We start from the raw sequence: 22,393 nt of genomic DNA on the forward strand, positions 1-22,393 counted from the left end.
TGGCCTACTGAGGTTGACACAGTGCTTGTGTAGACACTGCATAAGCAGTGTCGACCATACCAGTTCTCCAGCAGCTCTCCCACAGTGCCCCATTCCCTGCAACAGTGACAGCTCTGGTCGTTATTGTAAGCTCCTGTGTCCAGGGGTCACGGGGACCAGAAGCCATCCCCACTCCCCTTGAAAATTCCCTACATGTTTTGGAAATGTCTTTTCCTGACTGCCCACCTTGGCGAGCACAGCTCGCAGCTCAAACTTGTATCTGACTGCCCAGCTGACCTTGCTGCTCCATGCATTTGTGCTGCTGTCTGGAATAGGCAAGAGGTATTGGCTCTCCTGGGCCTGTGGGAAGAAGAGTCTGGAAGGCACAGCTATGGACCAACCACAGAAACGAGCAGATTGCACAGGGGATGCAGGCAAAGGGGTATGTCAGGAACCAGCATCAGTGCCGCCTGAAAGCAAAGGAACTTTGCCAGGAATACTACAAGGCCAGGGAAACCAACAATAGATCTGGTGCTGACCCACAGACATGCTGCTTTTACAATGAGCTGTAGGCTATGCTTGGCAGAGGTCCCACCAGCGCCATGCAGACCATCATGGTCACGTTGAAGGAGCCAGAGCCAGAGACTCCTGATGTAAACAGTGAAGAGGAGAAGGAACAGGAGGAAGAGGAGGAATGGGGAGATGCAGCAGGGGGCTCCAGCCCTGCCACAAGCCAGGTCCTGCTCAGGATTCCATCACAAGCTAGCCAGACCTGCCAGGTGAGCGAGAATGAGCCCGATGAAGGGGAAGGAAACTCGGGTAAGTGTGCATGTGCAGTTTTCTTTACAGGGTTTAAATGTAAAGATTCTGTCTGGTCCATCCTTGAGTTAACAAGACACAGATGTCAACTTTTCATTGATTTACTTATATGAGAAGAGACAGCAGTACAACAGAGTTGGCAGAGTTGGCATCTGCTTTTCATTCCCATATTGGCTGGGGTGAGGGGGACGGGGACAGAACACTTTGTTTATGTGCATAGGTATCCCTTATATCCTCCTGAGAGATCTCGGGGAACCTTGTATGGAGATACTCTGCAATCCCCTCCCAAGCTTTCTAGGGATGGCTGCCTTATTTCTTCCCCTGTGGTAGGGCACTTTCCTATGCCACTCTGCAGTGAGTTTGACTGGCAGGATTGCAGTAAACAGACTCGTGGCATACAGGCCTGGGCAGCTTTGGGATGCCAGTAGCAGCTTTGTGACCCTCAGGAGTGAGATATCAGCTGAAATCACCACTGCCTGGGGGAAACTGTGCCAGTATTCAGTGCCATTGCCCCATACTCCTATCCATGGAACAGGGACTGATACTTTATAGATTCATGCAACAGAACATTTTTCCCTCCTTGCCCCTGGTGGACCATACGCACCATGGCTGGGGCTGGAGAGCGGTGCTGTTTATTGGCACTGCGTGTCTTATTGGCAATAAGGAAAGGGAGTTTTAAAACTTCTCTTTCCCTTTCCATTGTGACTGCAAATCCAGTGGTATATCTGTTCCATTCTACCAGCAGCTTCTGGTGTGATGGCCTTGAGGAGTGCACCCACCACAGAAAACTTGACCCTGCTGAGGAGGAGAAAGAAGAGGACTAGGGAGGATATGTTCTGAAAGATATTGCAAGCCAGTGCTGCCCTGAACCACAAAGAAAGGGCCTGGAGGGCCAACATGACCAACAGTATGGAGAAGGAAACAGAAAACAGGAAAAAGGCCCAGGAGTCCCAGCAAGACAAGGAGATGGAAATGCACCAGGACATAATGGGACTTCTCAGGCAGCAAACCCAAATGCTGCAGACCCTGGTTGACCTACAGGTCGAGAAATCCCCAATTCTCTGCCCTTCACAGTTGTTTCAGAATTCCCTGGTTACTGCTCCTTACACCCCACAACATTCCACGTGCATCATGGGCTGCATCCTTTCCCCTACCGCTCCACGCTGGGACAGACAGCAAGGGAAACCACAGCTTCACAAACACTGAGCTGCATTGGTTTTCTCACTCAATAAAGTTCTATTTTTGGAGCCTCAAAGGATCTTTATTAGTTTACAACAAATATTGTTGAATGCGTAGTAGTAGTCAAAGCAAACAAGACTTGCGGCTGGTCTACAGGGGAACTTACATTGGCAGAGCTATGTCTCTCAGGGGTGTGAAAAATCCACACCCCTGAGCAGCGTAGTTAAGCCGACCTGGCATAGGGAGCACTAGGTCAATGGAAGAATTCTTCTGTCGACCTAGCTACTGCATCTCAGGGAAGTGAATTACCTTTGCCAGTGGAAGAATCCCTCCCATCAGTGTAGGTAGTGTCTACACTGAAGCACTACAACGCTGTAGTGGTTTAAGTGTAGACAAGCCCTTGTAAACGCACACCAAGCACCATGGGACACAGCTTCAGGAAAACACCCAGTCCTATTTATAAATGTACACACCGTGTACCACACCGTGCATAGCAGCACCCACAGCTCCAGGCCCAGAGAACACTCTAGCACAGAACACTACTGTGGCTGACCACTAAAGTGTTCTTTCAAAGCCTCCCTCAACACATAGCTACGTACTGAGATCTTGCAATGGTTCTTGTGTCTGGCTGTTCAAAGTCAGCAGACAGCCACTCCACCTCCACCCTTGAGGCAGGTTTCCCCCCTTTGCCTCTCAGATATTATGCAGGACACAACAGGCAGCTTTAACCACTGGGACATTTTTTTTTACTGTGATCCCATATAGTGAGTAAACACGGCCACCGTCCTTTCAGTCAACCAAAAGCACGTTCAACAATCAGTCTGCACCTGCTGAGCCAGTAGTTGAATCTTTCCTTGGTCCTGTCAAGATGGCTGGTGTATGGCTTTGTGAGCCAGGGGAACAAACGGCAGGCTGGGTCCCCCTGAATTCCTGTAATCGTTTCCATATTGCCAATGATAATCTGCCGGTTGGGAAAGAAAGTCCCTGCCTTCAGCTTTCTGAACAGTCCTGTGTTCGTAAAGATTCATAGATTCCAAGGCCAGAAGGGACCATTGTGATCATCTAGTCTGACCTCCTGTATAATACAGACCAGAGAACTTCCCCCAAAATAATTCCTAGAGCAGATCTTTTAGAAAAAAAACATCTAATCTTGATTTAAAAATGGTCAATGATGGAGAATCCAGCCCAACCTTGGTAAATTTTTCCAGTGGTTAATGACCCTCACCGTTAAAAATTTACACCTTATTTCTAGTCTGTATTTGCCTAACTTCAGCTTCCAGCCCTTGGATCATGTTATACCTTTCTCTGCTTGACTAAAGATCTCATTAAAGATGCGAGCATCATGCAACTTCCCTGACCTAGCCACATTAATAGCAGCAGCCCCAGAGATCCACTGATACTTGCATAACCATAGAAAAGTATCCCTTTCTGTTGATGTACTTTGTGGCAAGGTGGTGCCAAAATGGGGATATGTGTGCCATCTGTCATCCGACTGCAATTCAGAAACTGCATTGCTGAAAATCCGTCCACTACGTCTTGCACATTGCCAAGAGTCATAGGCATGTGTAGGAGGAGACAATTAGTGGCCCTGTTCACTTGCATAACAACAACACCTAAAGTGGATTTTCCAACTCCAAAATGATGTTCCGCTGACGAGTAACAGTCCAGTTTGCCAAGTTTCCACTGTGGAATCGCCACTTGCTTCTCCTGTGACAATGCAGCTCTCATTCTGATGTCCATGCACTGGATGGCTGGGGCGAGCACAGCACACAGGTCCCGAAATGAGGCTGTGCGAGGGTCGGGGCTCGGGGGGAAAGGGTTGCGCAAGGGTGGGGATTCGGGGGGAAGGGGTGATGCGAGGGCAAAGCCATGGTTTGGGCGCCTGTTGCCTCCCACACACACACACTTTTAGGGTGCTTCCGCCACTCCTCTTTTCCACTCTGGCCACACCTGGAGAGTCATGAGCGTCTGCTCATCTGCCTCTGAAGCTTTCAGCAGCGGCAAACCCTCTGTGTGGAGTCAGTGGGGGAGACAGTGGACACTAAAATGTGAGCAACATGCAGATGACTTGCTGCGATAGCCGCCACCTTGCACTGGGACAGTGGCACTACCAGCCTCCAGCGTGTGACCCGTGTGGGCAGGAGACAGAACTTCCTGCGGGACTGGCCAACAAACCTGGAGCTCACTCCTGGAGGGCATCAGGAGGGAAGGAACCTCAGTTCCTTCAGACCCAACTACAAACCCCGTGTCAGCCAATCTGCCCATGGCACTAGCATGGGAACCAGCCCATCAGACACCCAGCGAGAGGGGAGAGCCAGAGACATCCTCGCCGTGTGCACCATCATATCGGGACGTGGTCAGACACTGCAGGGACAGAAATGGGACAGGGAGCGTGGGCCGGCCGACTGACTGACTGACAGACAAATGTCAGGTTTCAGAGTAGCAGCCGTGTTAGTCTGTATCCGCAAAAAGAACAGGAGGACTTATTGCACCTTAGAGACTAACCAATTTATTGGAGCATAAGCTTTCGTGAGCTACAGCTCACACAGCTAATCACCCACAAATCCAGTTTAAGGCACTGGGAGCTGCAGGTGCTTAGTCCAGCGACCAGTGGACCTGTACATCCTGACACCATTTCAATGTCTGTGTATCTAATTGGCAGCATATTCCATTTTGGTTTTGGTGTCAGCCTGTCTCTTCCCCATCTCCCAGCATTGTGCCAGACCACGCTCTGCCCTCAGTCACACCTGTGTATCAAAACCCTGCCTGAGGCCTTGTCTTCACTTCTAAGGAAGGGGTGTTTTCACCTGGTTAAAACCACCATGGGATCTTGGCCCTTTCGTTTTACTCTGAGGGAAACCCTGCAGGGGTGCAGGCCTGGGCCTCAGACCTCAGGATAGCTCACGTGTGTTAGTTACCCCCAGATAAAAGCCGGGAAGGCAGTGCCTGTCCCTGTCTGTCTCCCCCTTTGTCTGTCTGTCAGTCTGTCTCTGTCTTTCCAAGGCACTGGCTGAGGGATGGAAGCTGGAAGAAGGGCAGGCGGTTTTGAGGGGCTCTGTTTCAGGAAAGCTCCTTTTATAGTTTTATGTTTCCTTCAGGATTAAAGCTGGTTCCTCGGGGCTCTGGACATGGAATGTTTGCCAATTTTATGAGGGCTTTTAGAGGGGCTTTTAGAGAGTCCATCCTATCCCCTCTTTTATAAGGGCTGAGATAAGATTATCTTTGTTTTAACACCAATTAAAGCAAGAAGGGTTTATGGGCTTAGGGGCTTTCCATCAATCCAACTTTGATGTCACCACTGGCTTGCTTGCCTTCTTTTCAGTACGTTAAAAGGTTGGGAGAATTTCCTTAATGGTTAACATCCCAGCCCAAGGAGACACAGCTTTTAGGAGAGGAGCTTCGGGAAACATTTAAACAAGACCAAACAAAGAAACAAAATATGAAAGTCCTAAATTCTTCTGGAGGCGAGTTGGACACAGAGCACTTACTGTCCAAATAACCCACCCTGTAAGAATGTCATCTCTCAACTTTTCAATCCTTTTAAAAACTTAAAATCAAGATGCTGTTTGCCCTTTTAAATCTTTTTTGAAGTACCAAAAAAAAAAAAAATAAAAAAAAAATCATCCCTTATATTGTAGGGAATCTGTCAGACACAAAAAGCAAAACTTTTGCAACCAGTAACTGGGGAACAGATGAGTCCATCCTCTATCTTGAGAGGCTGAAGAAACAGAACATGCTCGATTGATGCTACTAGAATTCTTTGAGGGGGTCAACCAGCATGCGGACAAAGGAGATCCAGGGGATATAGTGTATGTAGATTTTCAGAAAGCCTTTGACAAGGTCCCTCACCAAAGGCTCTTAAGCAAAATAAGCAGTCATGGGATAAGAGAGAAGGTTCTCTCATGGATTGGTAACTGGTTAAAAGATAGGAAACAAAGGGTAGGAATAAATGGTCAGTTTTCAGAATGGAGAGAGGTAAACAGTGGTATCACCCAAGGATCTGTACTGGGCCCAGTCCTATTTAACATATTCATAAACAATCTGGAAAAAGGGGTAAACAGAGAGGTAGCAAAATTTGCAGATGATGCAAAACTACTGAAGATAGTTAAGTCCCAGGCAGACTGTGAAGAGCTACAAAAGGATCTCACAAAACTGGGTGACTGGGCAACAAAATGGCAGATGAAATTTAATGTTGATAAATGCAAAGTAATGCACATTGGAAAACATAATCCTAACTATAAATATACAATGATCGGGTCTAAATTAGCTGTTACCACTCAAGAAAGAGATCTTGGAGTCATTGTGGAGAGTTCTCTGAAATCATCCATTCAATGTGAAGTGGCAGTCAAAAAAGTGAACAGAATGTTGGGAATCATTAAGAAAGGGATAGATAATAAGACAGAAAATAGCATGTTGCCGCTATATAAATCCATGGTACGCCCACATCTTGAATACTGCGTGCAGAAGCGTTCGCCCCATCTCAAAAAAGATATATTGGAATTGGAAAAGGTTCAGAAAAGGGCAACAAAAAGTATTAGGGTATGGAACGGCTTCCATATGAGGAGAGATTAAGAAGACTGGGTGGGACTTTTCAGCTTGGAAAAGAGGCAACTAAGGGGGGAACATGATAGAGGGCTATAAAATCATGAGTGGTATAGAAAAAGTAAATAAGGAAGTGTTATTTACTCCTTCTCATAAGACAAGAACAGGGGGCCACCAAATGAAATTAATAGGTAGCAGGTTTAAAACAAACACAATTTACAAACCATACAACTCTTAGTTAGTAAATAATCTAGCTAGAAATGTGTTAGATTTCCTTTTGTTTAATGGCTGGTAAAATAAGCTGTGCTGGATAGAATGTATATTCCTGTTTTTGTGTCTTTTTGTAACTTAAGGTTTTGCCTAGAGGGATTCTCTATGTTTTGAATCTGATACCTGTCAGGTATTTACCATCCTGATTTTACAGAGGTGATCCTTTTACCTTTTCTTTAATAAAAATTCTTCTTTTAAGAACCTGATTGATTTTTCATTGTTCTTAAGATCCAAGGGTTTGGGTCTGTGTTCATCTGTACAAATTGGTGAGGATTCTATGATTTTTATCAAGCCTTCCCCAGGAAAGGGGGTGTAGTGCTTGGGGGGATATTATGGGGGAAGACGTCTCCAAGTGGGCTCTTTCCCTGTTCTTTGTTAACACGCTTGGTGGTGGCAGCATAGGGTTCAAGGACAAGGCAAAGTTTGTACCTTGGGGAAGTTTTTAACCTAAGCTGGTAGAAATAAGCTTAGGGGGTCTTTCATGCAGGTCCCCACATCTGTACCCTAGAGTTCAGAATGGGGAAGGAACCTTGACATGGTGTATGGTAACACCCATTGTTTTATGTTCTCTGTGTATATAAAATCTCCCCACTGTATTTTCCACTGCGTGCATCCAGTGAAGTGAGCTGTAGCTCACGAAAGCTTATGCTCAGATAAATGTGTTAGTCTCTAAGGTGCCACAAGTACTCCTTTTCTTTAAACACAAGAAAGTATTTTTTCACGCAACGTACTGTCAACCTCCGGAACTCCTTGCCAGAGGGTGTTGTGAAGGCCAATACTATAACAAGGTTCAAAAGAAAAGGAGTACTTGTGGCGTCTTAGAGACTAACCAATTTATTTGAACATAAGCTTTCGTGAGCTACAGCTCACTTCATCGGATGCATTTCGTGAGCTGAGGCTCATGAAAGCTTATGCTCAAATAAATTGGTTAGTCTCTAAGGTGCCAGAAGTCCTCCTTTTCTTTTTGCGAATACAGACTAACAGGACTGCTACTCTGAAAGGTTCAAAAGGGAGCTAGATAGATTCATGGAGAATACTATTAGCCAGGATGGGCAGGAATGGTGTTTGCCAGAAGCTGGGATTGGGTGACAGGGCATGGATCACTTGATGATTACCTGTCTGTTCATTCCCTTTGGGGCACCTGCCGTTGGCCACTGTCAGAAGACAGGATACTGGGCTTGATGGACCCTTGGTCTGACCCAGTGTGGCCGCTCTTACGTTCTTATGATGCATTTGCTAGTAAGTTATGGTGTGAGGTTTAGGTGATATAACTGGGCACAGCTCCTCTCGGGATGGGGCGATGGTGTAAATCAGCAGAGCTCCAGGGAGCGGTGCCAGTTTACATCACTTGAGGATTTGGCCTTTTGTGGGTATTTCAGCTGGCTAACATGTGGTTAATGTAGTGCTGAGACAGGGTCACACAGCCCTTCACCCTCATCTGGAGACTGCATAGTGCCTCCTGCAGAATACGTAGGGCACCCACATTGCGGGATGGTTGTGATAATGGAGAGTCTCAGGGCTTGTCATCACTACCACTGCGATCGATGCAGCAGCGTTGCTTTAGCAGGTCTGGTGAAGACGCGCTTCGTGGATGGGAGAGTGCTCTCCCATCGGTGTAATTACTCCACCTCAACGAGAGGGAGAGCGCGTTCCCACCGACAGTGCGGGGTAGACACGGCGTTAAGTCAATGTAAGTTACATCGCTGGGGGCGTGGGGAGTGATGTAACTTACAGCAGCTTAAGGCCTCAGTTTGACGGGGCGGACATCTCGGACCAGGCGACCCCCATTCCATTTGCTCATCAGTAGTTTTCAGGAGAAGCCTCAGGTCTGGTCAGTGTGTGCTGTGTGTGTTTTGTGTGACATGTGGGAGCGGTTCCGCGTCCCTGTGTACTCAGGGCTGGGGCTTTGGCAGAAAGCCTGTTATTTCTCTTTCAGGGCTGGTAAGGTGAGTCCCATAAGCAGCCGTGTTGGTTTAACTGGGCTTGCTGAGCAGGGAAAGAATTCCATGCATGCTTCTTACTGACCCCCTAATCCCCTCCCCTGGAGCGGCTGTGCGCAGGCCTCCGTGCTGGCTGCAGGGGGGTCACGATGCACGCTCACAGGTATGCCTTTCCCACAAGTGGGGCAGTCTCGCCAGATGCTTGAACTTCTGAGCCATGTTTGCAGAGCAATGACCTTTTGAGCCCAGCAGAGCAGGAGAGTTGGACGTGGGAGAGGGTTCACAGCCCAGGGTTAAGGCTTGCGAGCCATGACAGGCAATGCTACAGGGACATGGACATTGTGGTCAAATGGGGGTGGAGGGCGGGTTCTGAATGGTTCTCAGTGATGTCATCCCTGAGCCTGCCATGCCCAGTAAATACCAAGTCTGCATTTTCTGTAAATATTCCATTTCAGGATCACACCAGAGGCCATGGGCCGGGGGGGAGGCCAGCCCTGCTGGGGTGAACATAAAAAGCAGACAGCACTCTGCCCTGGCCACTGGAGGGGAAGGACTAGATGGGGCCTACTAGGGTTCTGTCCGCGCTAATGCCTACCATTCTCATCACCCAGCTGTGCCTTACACACGGCACCCCATCTGTGCAGTGAACCCGTGTTCTGACCAGTGTTTTACAGAGCAGTCAGGGCCTGGCCTGTGAGACCAACCAGGAACTAACCAGTACATGCTGTTAGCTCCGTACATCTGAAATGGATAGACCTGAAACAGAGCATGGAACATGTGGAAGCCTATTGGGAAAGGAAACAGCTTGTATCAGAAACTTTCCAGAGGTAGTAACTGAGTCCGGGAGTGCCAGCTTTGGAGGGGAGGCCTGTTCTTACAGCTAATGCACAAAACTAGGGGTCAGAAATCCTGGCTTCTCTTCCTGGCTCTGTCACAGGCTGGCACTGGGCAAGTCATGTGCTCCCTTTGCACCTCAGTTCCTCTACCCACAACACTGGAGTAGAAATGCCTGCCTGACGGGGAGATCTACTAGTCTTGGTTTATTACGGATTTGAGATCCTGGGATGAAAGGTGCTGTGGTATTATTATTATTGTTATGAGCTGGGTGAAACGCTGTTCGGGGTTGAGAGAAAACCCCATTGAGATTGATAGGTGTGAACTCACCCTTCAGTTAAGATAACTGTAAGCATAAGCAGTGTATGAAACTGACCAGGAGCTTTTGGCTGAGCATCGTTTTGGGCAGGTGTGTGCATGTGTGTATGTATGTGAAAGCCAAGACGCTGAAATTGCAGTGTGACCCTGGGAAAAGCTAGAGGGAGAGCGTTTGGGTCTGGTGTTGGCTAAAGAGGCCTGGGGCTGTAAGCTAAGAAATTGCTCCTTTTGTTCTTGGTTCCTTGTGTGTTCGGAGACACAGGTCTTTGTACACTCCTTGTAAATAAACAAAATTGCATCAAAGAAAATATCAGACTGCATCAATTTCTACTTCCAGGTGGAACATCCCCAGGGCCCTGAACTTTGACTCACTGGTCCGGTCAAAAAGGGGTAATATTATGAACAGCAGCGAAGGAGCCTGAATCTAGGGATCCTGTTAAAACTCCTATTAGCAAACTGCAGGATGCTCTCCAGTGTCCTGAGGGATCAGCTTCTGTTTCTGTCCTGTGGAGAATCACTGGGTTAAACTGCAAGTATTTGCATTGTGGATTTTTCCTCTTTTAATGACAGCTCTTTAATCCACATTAAAGAAGCTGGTTGATCTTCACATTTCCCTTCAGTTAATCTCATTTAACCTTGGGTTCCTCTCAGCATGTCCATGCACTGCTGTCGGTGTGGCTGGCAGGGACAGCACCTGGCAGTGGGATTCCTGGTGTCGCTTACACACAAGGTAATGCTGCAGGCTGGTTTTTAAAAAGTTCTGGGCTTGCTTATTGGGGAGGAAACTGGAGGAATGGGTGGAAACAGGCAGGAACGGCTCACTTAGCCTCTCTCAGGAAGCGTGGCAAGTGTGTGGTTTAGTGGTTAGAGCGAAGGGCTGGCACCAGAGACCCACCAGTTCACTGTAGCCCTGCTGACCCTGGAGAGTGCTGGTGTTCCCAGGACTGGCTCAGGCATGTGTGTGGCCTGAGAAGCACATGTGTGCACACTCAAAGATTTCCAAGTGCTCCCAGTTGCACCAGCACCCGGCAGTGCCCTCACACCCACCAGTTCCATGGGACTCATGTTGGTGCTAGTGTTGATGGAAACCAGTGGTGTTACAGCCACACTCATCCAGTCAGTTCCCTCGGCACAGTCCCACAACACTGCCGGCCACCCTTCAGTGACAGCTGAAAGCCCTGGCTCTGTCACTTGTCTGCCACCCTGCTGCTAGTTCCAAGGAGCCTGAGAGAGTGAGTGCAGGACAGGACCACCTGGAGATGCACAAGTGCAGATAGAGGCAGTATATTCTTGTGAGAGATGCCACTCTCCAGGTGTTCTGTATGTGCCACAGGTGTGTCTGCATATAGAATAACTCGGGGATACTGCCAGGTGGGCACCTGTGCTGAGGTGCAATCCTGACCGCGGGGACGTGAATGGCAGAACTCCCACTTACTCCAGGGATTTCACAGCAGGTGTCCAATGCAGTGGCGGGAGGAACCCTGAACCACTTTACATTACCCAGGCTGGCAAGGTTAGATTTGCAGGAGGACCAAGTTGTTGCCCCATGTAACCTCAAAAACCTGCCTTCCCTAGTGCAGATGGATGGGGAGGGCGGGTGCGTGGTTGTCACATGTCAATCTGGGTATAAAGCAGGAATCTCACTGGGCTCTTGAGGTGCGCTCAGTGCTCCCCCTTCTTCCCCAGCACCCGGTGCCTTGGGAGTGTTCAGATCTGGGCCTGAACTGGGTAGCGGGGACCCATCTCTGCAGAGATCCCCACCCTGCCTCTGAGCCAAGTTCCCCCTGGTGTGGATGTGGATGGTGAAAGGGCAAATTAAGCTGACTGCAGGACCCAGCCTGCCCACTTCTGGATGTGGCTTTCTCAGCCACGAATGGGCATCCTGACAATCCCAGCAGCTTAGGCAGACGTGCACACCCAGGCCCCAGGGAACTGGGACATGGCTCTCTTGGATTGCCAAGGCCACAGCTAATGGAGGCAGTTGAACTGCAAAGCTCTTGGTGCAAGGGTGTCAGGCCACCTCCACACAGCCTCTGGATTGTGTTGCTCCTGCATGTCGCCCAACTTGCGTCTGCAGAAGCATGGGGGGAGTGGGAGATCCCAGTCAGAGACCCACTCCCAGCCCTCAGCCCTCCAAGGGGGGATGGGATCACTTGTATTTGCATCAAGTAAAAGGCTCAGCTGGCTAGAACTCTTCAAACGTGTCTGTGCAGTAATGACTACAGGAGAGCTGGGTGGACTTTCCAAAGGCCTTTGTCAAGGTCCCTCACCAGAGGCTACTAAAGAAACTAAGCCAAGTTGTGAGGGTATTGAAAAAAGGGTGAGGAAGGAGCAGGCAAAATTTGCAGATGATAGAAAATTATTTAGGTTAAGCTCGCGACTCCCCGTGTAATAACCTCACAACCCCAAGGGGTCCTGACCCCCAGTTTGAGAACCTCTGCTAACCAAGGACCTAACCAAGCTAGGGGAAGGGGCAACACTATGGCAGAGAAAGGTCAGTGTTGGTAAGTGCACGCTGGAGGGAACAATGTGAACTACTCCTACAGCTCTCTGGGTTCTGAATGAACAGTGTTAGCTCAGGGAAATGATCGGGGCGTGATTGCGGGCAGCTCCATGAAGAGCTCTGCTCAGTATGCAGCTGTTGGCAAAAGAGCAACAAGACATTAGAAAGTGGGAGGAATAAAATGGAGGATAATATAGGAAACTATAAAAAGAAAAGGAGGACTTGTGGCACCTTAGAGACGAACCAATTTATTTGAGCATAAGCTTTCGTGAGCTACAGCTCACTTCATCAGATGCATCCGATGAAGTGAGCTGTAGCTCACGAAAGCTTATGCTCAAATAAATTGGTTAGTCTCTAAGGTGCCACAAGTCCTCCTTTTCTTTTTGTGAATACAGACTAACACGGCTGTTACTCTGAAACCTGTCATAGGAATCTATGTCAAGTGCTGGAATATGCCTCGCTGGAATGCTATGTGCAGTCCCCGTCACTCCGGACAGCAGAATTAGAGAGGATTGCTGAGATGAGTGATGAGGGCCTGGAAAAACTCCCATGTGAAGAGAGATTGAAAAGGTTTGGATTGTTACCTTAAAAGTGATAAGAACTGATCTGATAAAAGAGTAGAAAATAATGTCTGGTCTAGAGATGGTCATCAGGAATTTATAGTCATAGAATATCAGGGTTGGAAGGTCATCTTGGAAGGTCATCTAGTCCAACCCTCTGCTCAAAGCAGGACCAATCCCCAATTTTTGCCCCAGATCCCTAAATGGCCTCCTCAAGGATTGAACTCAGAACCCTGGGTTTAGCAGGCCAATGCTCAAATCACTGAGCTATCCCTCCCCCCACAAAGTCTCCCTGTCCCATAGCATGAGAACTAGGGGACATGCAGTGAAATGGAAAGGTGGCAAATTCAGACCTGGTCAAAGAGAATACTTTTCACACAGCACAATTGCCCTGTGGAACTCATTGCCACCAGATGTCATTGCGGCCCAGAGTTTAGCAGGATTCAAAACTGCATTAGACACTTGTGCAGATTACAGCTATTTGCAGTTATAACAGTAAATGCTAACAATAATGACGGGTTTTGGAAGGCGAGAAACCCTGCTGCACGAGCCAGCCTCTAATTCTTGGGGTCAGGAGGCAAGATGGATTTGCCCCATCCTCTGGGGCAGCTGGCATCATGCAGTGTTGGTGATGGAAGACTGAGCTGGATGAGCCGAGCTCGGCACCAGCCTGGCTATTCCTATCAGCTTATGATCCTATGAGGCACATTCTTGTTCCCAGGCACAACCTCTCCTGCTAGTGAAGGGCATTTGTCTGCTAAGAAATGAGGGTGCAGGGAGTGGAGCTGAGGTGCCTGTTGTAATTAGGAATTCACGTTGGTGAGGAATTGTGCGTCCCCAGTGCAGCTCCGGGGATTAGCTTTCAGCAGGAAAGCATGAGGCGAGAGTGAGTGCAGGAGACACGGGAGAGAGACAATGGGAGCATTCCATGGCGCATGCGAGGCACTGAAAGACAGTGAGGCAAGGGAGGGCTGATCCTGATTTAATCCCCAGTCTCTGAACCCTACGGGTGCTGGGCTTGCCCAGCGTGGTGCCTCCTAGTCAATGGCATTGTCAGGTGCTGGGCACCGGCAGGATCAGGCTGCAGTGGCCCTCTGCCCTTCCCCCTCCCTACGGAGAGGTGAGGAGGGCAGCTGAGAGATAAGGCTGGAGGATATTAAAGGATCTCTGTTAAACTTAATTGACAGAGCCGGGGCTGGCTGCTTTGTGTCAGACAGTGAGAACAGCCTCTCTTGTGCAGCAAAGGGCCTGTCTGGAGAAACAAAGGCAGGCAAACAAGGCAGAGGAGAGCCCTTCCTTAGAGCCATGAATGCGGGGCTAGGGCTGCCATTTTGGAAGCTTTTCTCCCCGGGAGAACTGCTTGACATGAGCTGTTTGCAGAAGTGATCTGCGGGGAGGGGAGCTCCGGAGGCCTGTGCTTGAGCGGTTTTCAAGAGACACTCTCAAGGCTTCCCTCAGTCTCCGTGCAGCTCACGGGATTAACTCAAGGGGCTGGTTTGAACCAACATGGCCAGGCCCTCCTGGAGATCAGAGGCTGCAACTCAAAGGCTCTGCCATTCGAATGGAAGGGGATGGAAGCTGGTGGCAGGAGCCTCGGTTCCCTCTGAGCCTGGTGCACTGGCCCAGGGCGCACACACCAGCGACTTTCCCTGACTTGGGAGATGGGGTCTGTGCAGGAAGCAGGCAGGACAGGTCCTAGGGGCCGGGGCGGATGCTGGAGCCCCTAAATGTTGCTATTTAAAAAACAACCAACGTGCCAAGGGTCCATTAAACCCCTGCAAAATCTTGGATTTAAACAGTAAAATTGGGTTTCTGCATCAGTATTCTGCTACTGTTTATAATTCCTGTGGCGAGTCTCTGGTCTGCCGCTGCGCCGCTGGTTAACACGGGACGGCTCTGCACACAGTAGGCACTTCTGAAAACAATTTCTGGCCCTTGATAAGCATTGGCTGGTGCTGGGCCTGCAACATCAACTCCCAAGGACTGGGTGGGAAAAGAGCTGGACCTATGCAGCCTATGCTGCAGGGAACAGCCCAACCCACCCATAGAGTGTAGACGGCAGGGGACGGGGCAGCCCCACGGCTGGGGTACAGATGGCAGGGGACAGGGCAGCCCTACGGCTGGGGTACAGACGGCAGGGGGCAGCCCCACAGCTGGTATGTAGACCGCAGGGATGATGCTAGCTGTGGTATCTCCTAGATGGGATCTAACAAAGCATTTCTGATCTCTCTCTCCTGTGAGTCCAGCCAGCAAACCGCGCGCACCAGCCAGCCTGTTCCGACGCAGCGTTGGGGCAGGAGATGCCCCAGGAGAGGAGGGAGCTGGTACCAGGGAAGCCGCAGGGCAGGTGGCAGGAGGAAGAAGCTGCAGAACCCTGTTTTCCACCCAGCTCTGTCCAGGCCCAGCTGTGTGAACTGCCCAGAGTTCTCCATCGCCCAGGGGAAGGGAGAGGCTGCTGGGGCCTGGCAGAAGCCCCCACTGAACACAGAGCAAGAATCTCCCTTCCCAAGCAGCTCTGCTCTCCCCGAGCCAGGACAGAGAGAGATTGGACGGCAGCCCCAAGAGAGGTGCTCGCTAGGCTGGTGCTAAAGGAGTCAATAAATCCTCGGAGGATTCTCCCTGGGAGTCCCAGCACCTGTCCATTTACACATGCTCCCATCACATGCATCATGTGCCCCCAGGCTGGGGCCACCCCCAGCGGGCCTCATGCATGTAGCAGGCACAGTGGCCGGAGCGGGCACTGAAGGCTGCCTGCCCTCTGGGGGCTGGTGCACGCTATGGAGCCGGCTTGGCAGGAGCGGGAGCAGCTTCGGACGAAGAGTGTGTTCTCCCACGCCTGATGCTGCCTGGCCAGCGGCCCCCTCCCCTTGTCCCCTGCTGACTCTGCTTTTCAGAGTGCGCACCGCTCCCAGCCGGGGAGGGAGCGCCAAGAACCGAAAACCGGGCCCTGGCCATCCCTGTGTCAGCGGAGCCGGCCCTGTCAGCAAACGGCCACCGTTCCGTGCCCCCCGTGCATCCAGCCGCTGCCATGCACTGCAACGGGGGGATGAAAGGAGCGGGCCCCAATGACTAGCCTCGGGGTGGCACTGGAATTAGCGCACCGAAGACTGTGAGCTATTGCAGCCCCAGCAGGCAGGTCAGAGCCCCTCCCGGCAGGGTAATTTCTCCCCCTTTCCCTGGCTAACAGGGGTTTTGAGAAATAAATCGGTTCTGCCTTTGGAGCCCTCTGTGCTGCAACCATTCGCTTTTCCCCCGCTCCATTCTGGTGTCTAGGCACAAACTTTGCTCCCGCCTTCCCCGTCACTGAGGGAGCTTCTCACAGGAACATCCTCATCTGTCTCCCACCACCACAGACCCTGCTCAGCGCAGGGAGCTTGGGGTGACCGGTCTCCATCCACCACACACGGGACTTACTCTGGGGTCTGCAGCCTCTGTGCCCCTTCTTCATTCCCACAGCAAGGCCCAGGCGGTGCTGGCTGTGATGGCACCCCATGACAATGAGAGGAGGGGGAGACTGAAGGGAGGGGGGCAGCTTTCCCCCTCCCCATCCAGATAGGGCAGACAGTGCTGAGGTGGAGAGGGGCACAGAGATCTCACCCTTGCAGCCTCAGGTTCTGAGCGAGGGGATTTGGAGGAGCAGGTCTGCAGCGATGGGAGGTGAGTTTCCCATTCCCTGTGCCGTGGCTGCCACAGGGGCTGCCTGTGGAGATTGTGCCTAGGAACCAGCACAGAATGAGGACACATTTAAACTAACCAGTGCAGCTGCTGGGTCACAGGCTGTCACGGAGTCCCTGAGCGATGCTCTGGAACTGCTCCCCATGAAGCCAGTCAGGACTCTGGGGCAGTCGCCTTTCTGTGAGCAGCCTGTCTTCAGGACACGCAGCTCACACAGCTTCCACCTTCCTGGGTCTGACCTCGGAGCATTCAGCATCCTCTGCCCCTCCGTGCGCTTCCCACAGCGAGTCCGCTCAGGCGGGGCTCCTGGGGAAGCCAGAGGGTCCTGCACCCCAACTTCGCAGTCAGACGTGACTCTCAGCCAGCCAGTAACACAGAAGGTTTATTAGATGACAGGAACATGGTCTAAAACAGAGCTTGCAGGTGCAGAGAACGGGACCCCTCAGCTGGGTCCATTTTGGGGGGCAGTGAGCCAGACAACCACGTCTGCACTTCACTCCATGTCCCAGCCAGCCCCAAACTGAAACTCCCCTCCAGCCCCTCCTCCTCTGGGCTTTGTTCCTTTCCCGGGCCAGGTGGTCACCTGATTCCTTTGTTCTCCAACCCTTTAGCTCTCACCTTGCAGGGGGGAAGGGCCCAGGCCATCAGTTGCCAGGAAACAGGGTGTCGGCCATTCTCTGTGTCCAGACTCCTGCACACACATGCCCTCTAGGGCTCTGCAATGATCATACACCCTTACCCCACCCCCTAGATACTTAAGAACTGCCTAGGGGAAACTGAGGCACCCCCACACTATTCAGAGGAAACATTAAGAATAGTCCCACTTCGTCACATCTCTCCCCCCTTCGAGATCGAACTGAGCGGGGTCACTTTAGCCGGTGACCTGGGGAAGTTCGAAGCCACCAACATTCCCATGGATGCCCCAGCATCTCTCCCATTCCTTGGTAGGAGTTACACCAGGCCCTTCCATTTTCACACCCTCCCTTAGGTCAGGGGTGGTCGATAGCACTCGCAGGCCGCATGTGGGAAGGTTTATGCAGCCCATGCCCTTTGGCCACCCCAAGAATGTCTCCCCATTGACCATCACCTTCTGCTCCCACTGGAGGTCCGAGGGGCCTGGCCCCAGGAAACTCCACACAGACATATAGGTTGGGGTCAGGAGTGGGAGCCTGTCCACATCCCCAACCATCTGGCTGACGGAGTCTATGGCCTTGGGACCCAGCAAGGGAGCTAGACACCGGGGCTTTTCCGCAGGGTCCCCTTGGTTCAAATCGCCAGCCTGCTCAAAGGCAGTGAGGTGGGCATCCACACCCCCCCCTCCTTAACCAGGGGCAGCAATTTAGTCTCGAGGTTCCCTGCGGAACTGGCCCCCCGGGATCTATCCCCACTCACCCCGGGGAGGTCCCCTAGGCCTCTCCGCTCCCCCACCGCCAGTTCATGCTGCTGCTGCTTCTGCAGCTCTTTCTCGGGCTCTCGCTGTCCCCCACAGTCCTCTTGCTCTCTCAGACTCAGCTCCAATCCCGTCCGTCTCGATCCCCCGATGGGGAACCTGATCGTGAAGACCCTCGTCTGGTCGGGGACAGGAGTCTTGGCGATGCCTGGCTCCCGCTCCAGCTGCTCCCAGATCCTGCTATAGCCCCAGTTGGGGTCAGGAATCTGTTCCTTAGAGCGGTCATCCTCCTCCAGCTGCACGATTAACTCTGCTTTGGTGAACTTTCCAACGCTCAGCCCTCTCTTTCTGCACAGGGTTACAATGTCCTTCTTAAGGAGACAGTGACAGGCCATCACTCCGCTCCTCCCAAGTTGTTGTGGACTCACAGGCCCGTGTGTTCTCAGCTCCCCACGGTTTCCAGGGAGAACCCCTAGTGTGCCAGCCCTTCTCGAGGTCACCACCTCTTTGCCAGGGTTGAGCTGCAGACTCTTCCGCCCCTTGGACTGCTCGCTGCAATCCCCAGGGGAACCCTGTTACTGCAAAAGTCCTTCTCTCTCCCCGGGCCAAGCTGCAGGCTCCTCCGCCCCTGAGACTGCTCACTGCAGTCCCCAGGGGGACCCCATTACTGCACAGTACTTCTCGCTGGTCACACACTCCCAGGGGTTAACCGCCCCCCGAAACCGCTCCTCTCTGAGCCTTCAGCAGGCCTGGTCCTCGGCAATCCCCCTTCGTGTTACTGCTCCCCAGTCACTTACTGCAGGAAGCGCCATCCACGGGGTGCAGTACATCCCACCGCTGCCACCAGTTGTCACGGAGTCCCTGAGCGATGCTCTGGAACTGCTCCCCATGAAGCCAGTCAGGACTCTGGGGCAGTCGCCTTTCTGTGAGCAGCCTGTCTTCAGGACACGCAGCTCACACAGCTTCCACCTTCCTGGGTCTGACCTCGGAGCATTCAGCATCCTCTGCCCCTCCGTGCGCTTCCCACAGCGAGTCCGCTCAGGCGGGGCTCCTGGGGAAGCCAGAGGGTCCTGCACCCCAACTTCGCAGTCAGACGTGACTCTCAGCCAGCCAGTAACACAGAAGGTTTATTAGATGACAGGAACATGGTCTAAAACAGAGCTTGCAGGTGCAGAGAACGGGACCCCTCAGCTGGGTCCATTTTGGGGGGCAGTGAGCCAGACAACCACGTCTGCACTTCACTCCATGTCCCAGCCAGCCCCAAACTGAAACTCCCCTCCAGCCCCTCCTCCTCTGGGCTTTGTTCCTTTCCCGGGCCAGGTGGTCACCTGATTCCTTTGTTCTCCAACCCTTTAGCTCTCACCTTGCAGGGGGGAAGGGCCCAGGCCATCAGTTGCCAGGAAACAGGGTGTCGGCCATTCTCTGTGTCCAGACTCCTGCACACACATGCCCTCTAGGGCTCTGCAATGATCATACACCCTTACCCCACCCCCTAGATACTTAAGAACTGCCTAGGGGAAACTGAGGCACCCCCACACTATTCAGAGGAAACATTAAGAATAGTCCCACTTCGTCACACAGGCGGATAGGTGCTGAGCCCCTGCCTCTCCCCCTGGAGCCAGGGTGCCCAGTCTCTCTCCCTGGGGCTCATGGGGCTTGCTGGGGCTCAGCACCTCCCAGGTTTTGGCCTCCTTTTCATAACAGGTACAATTAATCCTCACTCCAAGCCCAGCGAGATGGGCTTTGATGCTCTCCTCTTGAGGCAGTGATGTGCCGAGCTGCCCGTCTGGGCCGCATCGCAAGGCACATGCAGGAACCATTCCATGACGGCTTGTTCGTGAAGATTAGCAGCATTACGTGATACCCGGGACTTCATACAGGATGCAAATGACTCAGCTGTGTGATCTTTATGGCCTGGGGAGCTACCAGCTTCGTGGCTTAGCAGTTGAGGGGCGGAAGGCATCTGGGCTTGTGAGTCATCCAGCAGGGTTAGCTGGTGCAGGGCAGAGCTGTCAACCTGGCCATTTCTGAGCTCAGCCAACCAGGGGAGGGTGCAGCTCCCTCTTTTCCAGAAGTCAGAGCCCAGGAGGTGTGTTTCAGGTAGGCCAGGTTGCTTTTGCATAGCACTTTGAACATAAGAACATAAGAATGGCCATACTGGATCAGACCAAGAGTCCATCCAGCCCAGTATCCTGTCTGCCGACAGTGGCCAATGCCAGGTGCCCCAGAGGGAGTGAACCTAACAGGTAATGATCTAGTGATCTCTCTCCTGCCATCCATCTCCACCCTCTGACAAACAGAGGCTAGGGACACCATTCCTTACCCATCCTGGCTCATAGCCATTAATGGACTTAACCTCCATGAATTTATCCAGTTCTCTTTTAAGCCCTGTTACAGTCCTAGCCTTCACAACCTCCTCGGGCAAGGAGTTCCACAGGTTGACTGTGCACTGAGAGAAGAAGAACTTCCTTTTATTTGTTTTAAACCTGCTACCTATTAATTTCATTTGGTGGCCCCTAGTTCTTATATTATGGGAACAAGTGAATAACTTTTCCTTATTCACTTTCTCCACACCACTCATGATTTTATAGACCTCTATCATATCCCCCCTCAGTCTCCTCTTTTCCAAGCTGAAAAGTCCTGGCCTCTTTAATCTCTCCTCATATGGGACCTGTTCTAAACCCCTAATCATTTTAGTTGCCCTTTTCTGAACCTTTTCTAATGCCAGTATATCTTTTTTGAGATGAGGGGACCACATCTGTACCCAGTATGCAAGATGTGGGCGTACCATGGATTTATATAAGGACGATAAGATATTCTCCATCTTATTCTCTATCCCTTTTTTAATGATTCCTCACATCCTTTTTGCCTTTTGACTGCCGCTGCACACTGCATGGACGTCTTCAGAGAACTATCCACGATCTTTCTCCTGATTAGCTGTAGCTAAATTAGCCCCCATCATATTGTATGTATAACTGGGTTTTTTTTTCCAGTGTGCATTACTTTACATTTATCCACATTAAATTTCATTTGCCATTTTGTTGCCCAATCACTTAGTTTTGTGAGATCTTTTTGAAGTTCTCCACAGTCTTCACTCAGCTTCTCTGAGTGCTGGGCTTATGGTACAGATGGGGAAACTGAGGCAGGGAGGGGCAGAGGCTTGTCCAAGGTCACACCGTGAGGCACGGTCTAGCCTGGGAGGAGAACCCAGGAGAGCCTGAGGCAGCAAAACTGTGTTTGGAGCCTTGGTTCCCCCCTTTCTAGGGATCTGGGATGGGGCAGAGGCAACTTGTGTTGCTCCTGTGTTGTGGTAGATAAGGTGAGACCTGCCCACAGGGCACTGTCCACCCTGTCTGTTCTCTGCCGCCTCTCGGTTTCTTGGCTCACCTGCTTCTTGCTCGAATCATTACAAGGGAGGTGGGGGGTTCCTTACCACCGCTGGTGCTCCTCCCCTAAGTACCAGGGCATTTGGGGGTGGGAGAGCTGGCTCTGTGCAGCCGGGAGCCAGCCAGGACTTGGAATGGACCCTTTGCCTTCACCACAGAGCCAGACCCAACCTCCAGGAATGTTTTCGTTTTCAGCTTTCAGAGCTGGAGTAGATTTCAGCAGGCTCAGTCAGTGGCCTGGGTCTCCTGTGGATACTGCCCTTTGCATACTGTCTGTAGGGGAAGGGGCCTGTATCTCGGGAAGGCTTTGATCAGATGATCACACATTTCCACCACAAACTACCCTGGCCCTGGAATTTCAGACTGATCGAACTCCGCGTGTTGATTGCAGCTTCAAAATGGGGCTAAAAACAGAAACTCTGCAGCAGCCTTAGCTATGGAGCAGGCATTGCTCCTCCATTTCACTGAGAGCTGCTTGGCCATCCCTGCTCCCCACAGCTCAGCCCTCTCAGTGATGGGTTTGCAGTCAAATGTGTGCTGGAAGTTGGATCAGCAGTGGAGCTGCTGCACTAGGGGGTTTGGGAGTGTGTGAAGATCCAAGAGCATGGAAGGAGAAGCAGCTTCTCACTGGCGATGCTCAGACGAGTGAAGAGAAGGGGGTTGGTAACAGAGATCACTGGGAAAGGGGTTCGTTTTCTGTGGAAAACTTTGACTTTTTGTCAAAAAAAATGAAAACTGAAAATTTTTGGCTGAAAATTGTTGAAACCCAAACATTGCGGGGGGGAGGGAGGGAGGGTTGGTTGGTTTGCTGATGAAAATAGAAATTTTTTGAGGAAAGCAGAAACCTTTCACAAAACCTTTTTCCACAATTTTCTGCAGAAAGAATGTTGTGACAGAAAATTTCTGACCAGTCCCAGGCTGTAACCTCCTTCTCAGGCTGTTTTTTCTCACCCTTCCAACCCTTGGCAGAGTGGAAGGAGATGTTCTGCAGAAATCAT

At 51.3% G+C, this 22,393-nt stretch overlaps 1 protein-coding gene across 4 annotated transcripts in view; it reads left to right on the top strand.

Moving 5' to 3' along the window:
- The window catches only part of EPHB2 (EPH receptor B2), a 273,181-nt gene that overhangs the window by 161,350 nt on the left and 89,438 nt on the right, over positions 1-22,393 (top strand). The gene's annotated exons all lie outside the window — the stretch shown is intronic.

Source organism: Caretta caretta, chromosome 18 (assembly GCF_965140235.1).
Source record: "Caretta caretta isolate rCarCar2 chromosome 18, rCarCar1.hap1, whole genome shotgun sequence".
Taxonomy (NCBI): Eukaryota; Metazoa; Chordata; order Testudines; family Cheloniidae; genus Caretta; species Caretta caretta.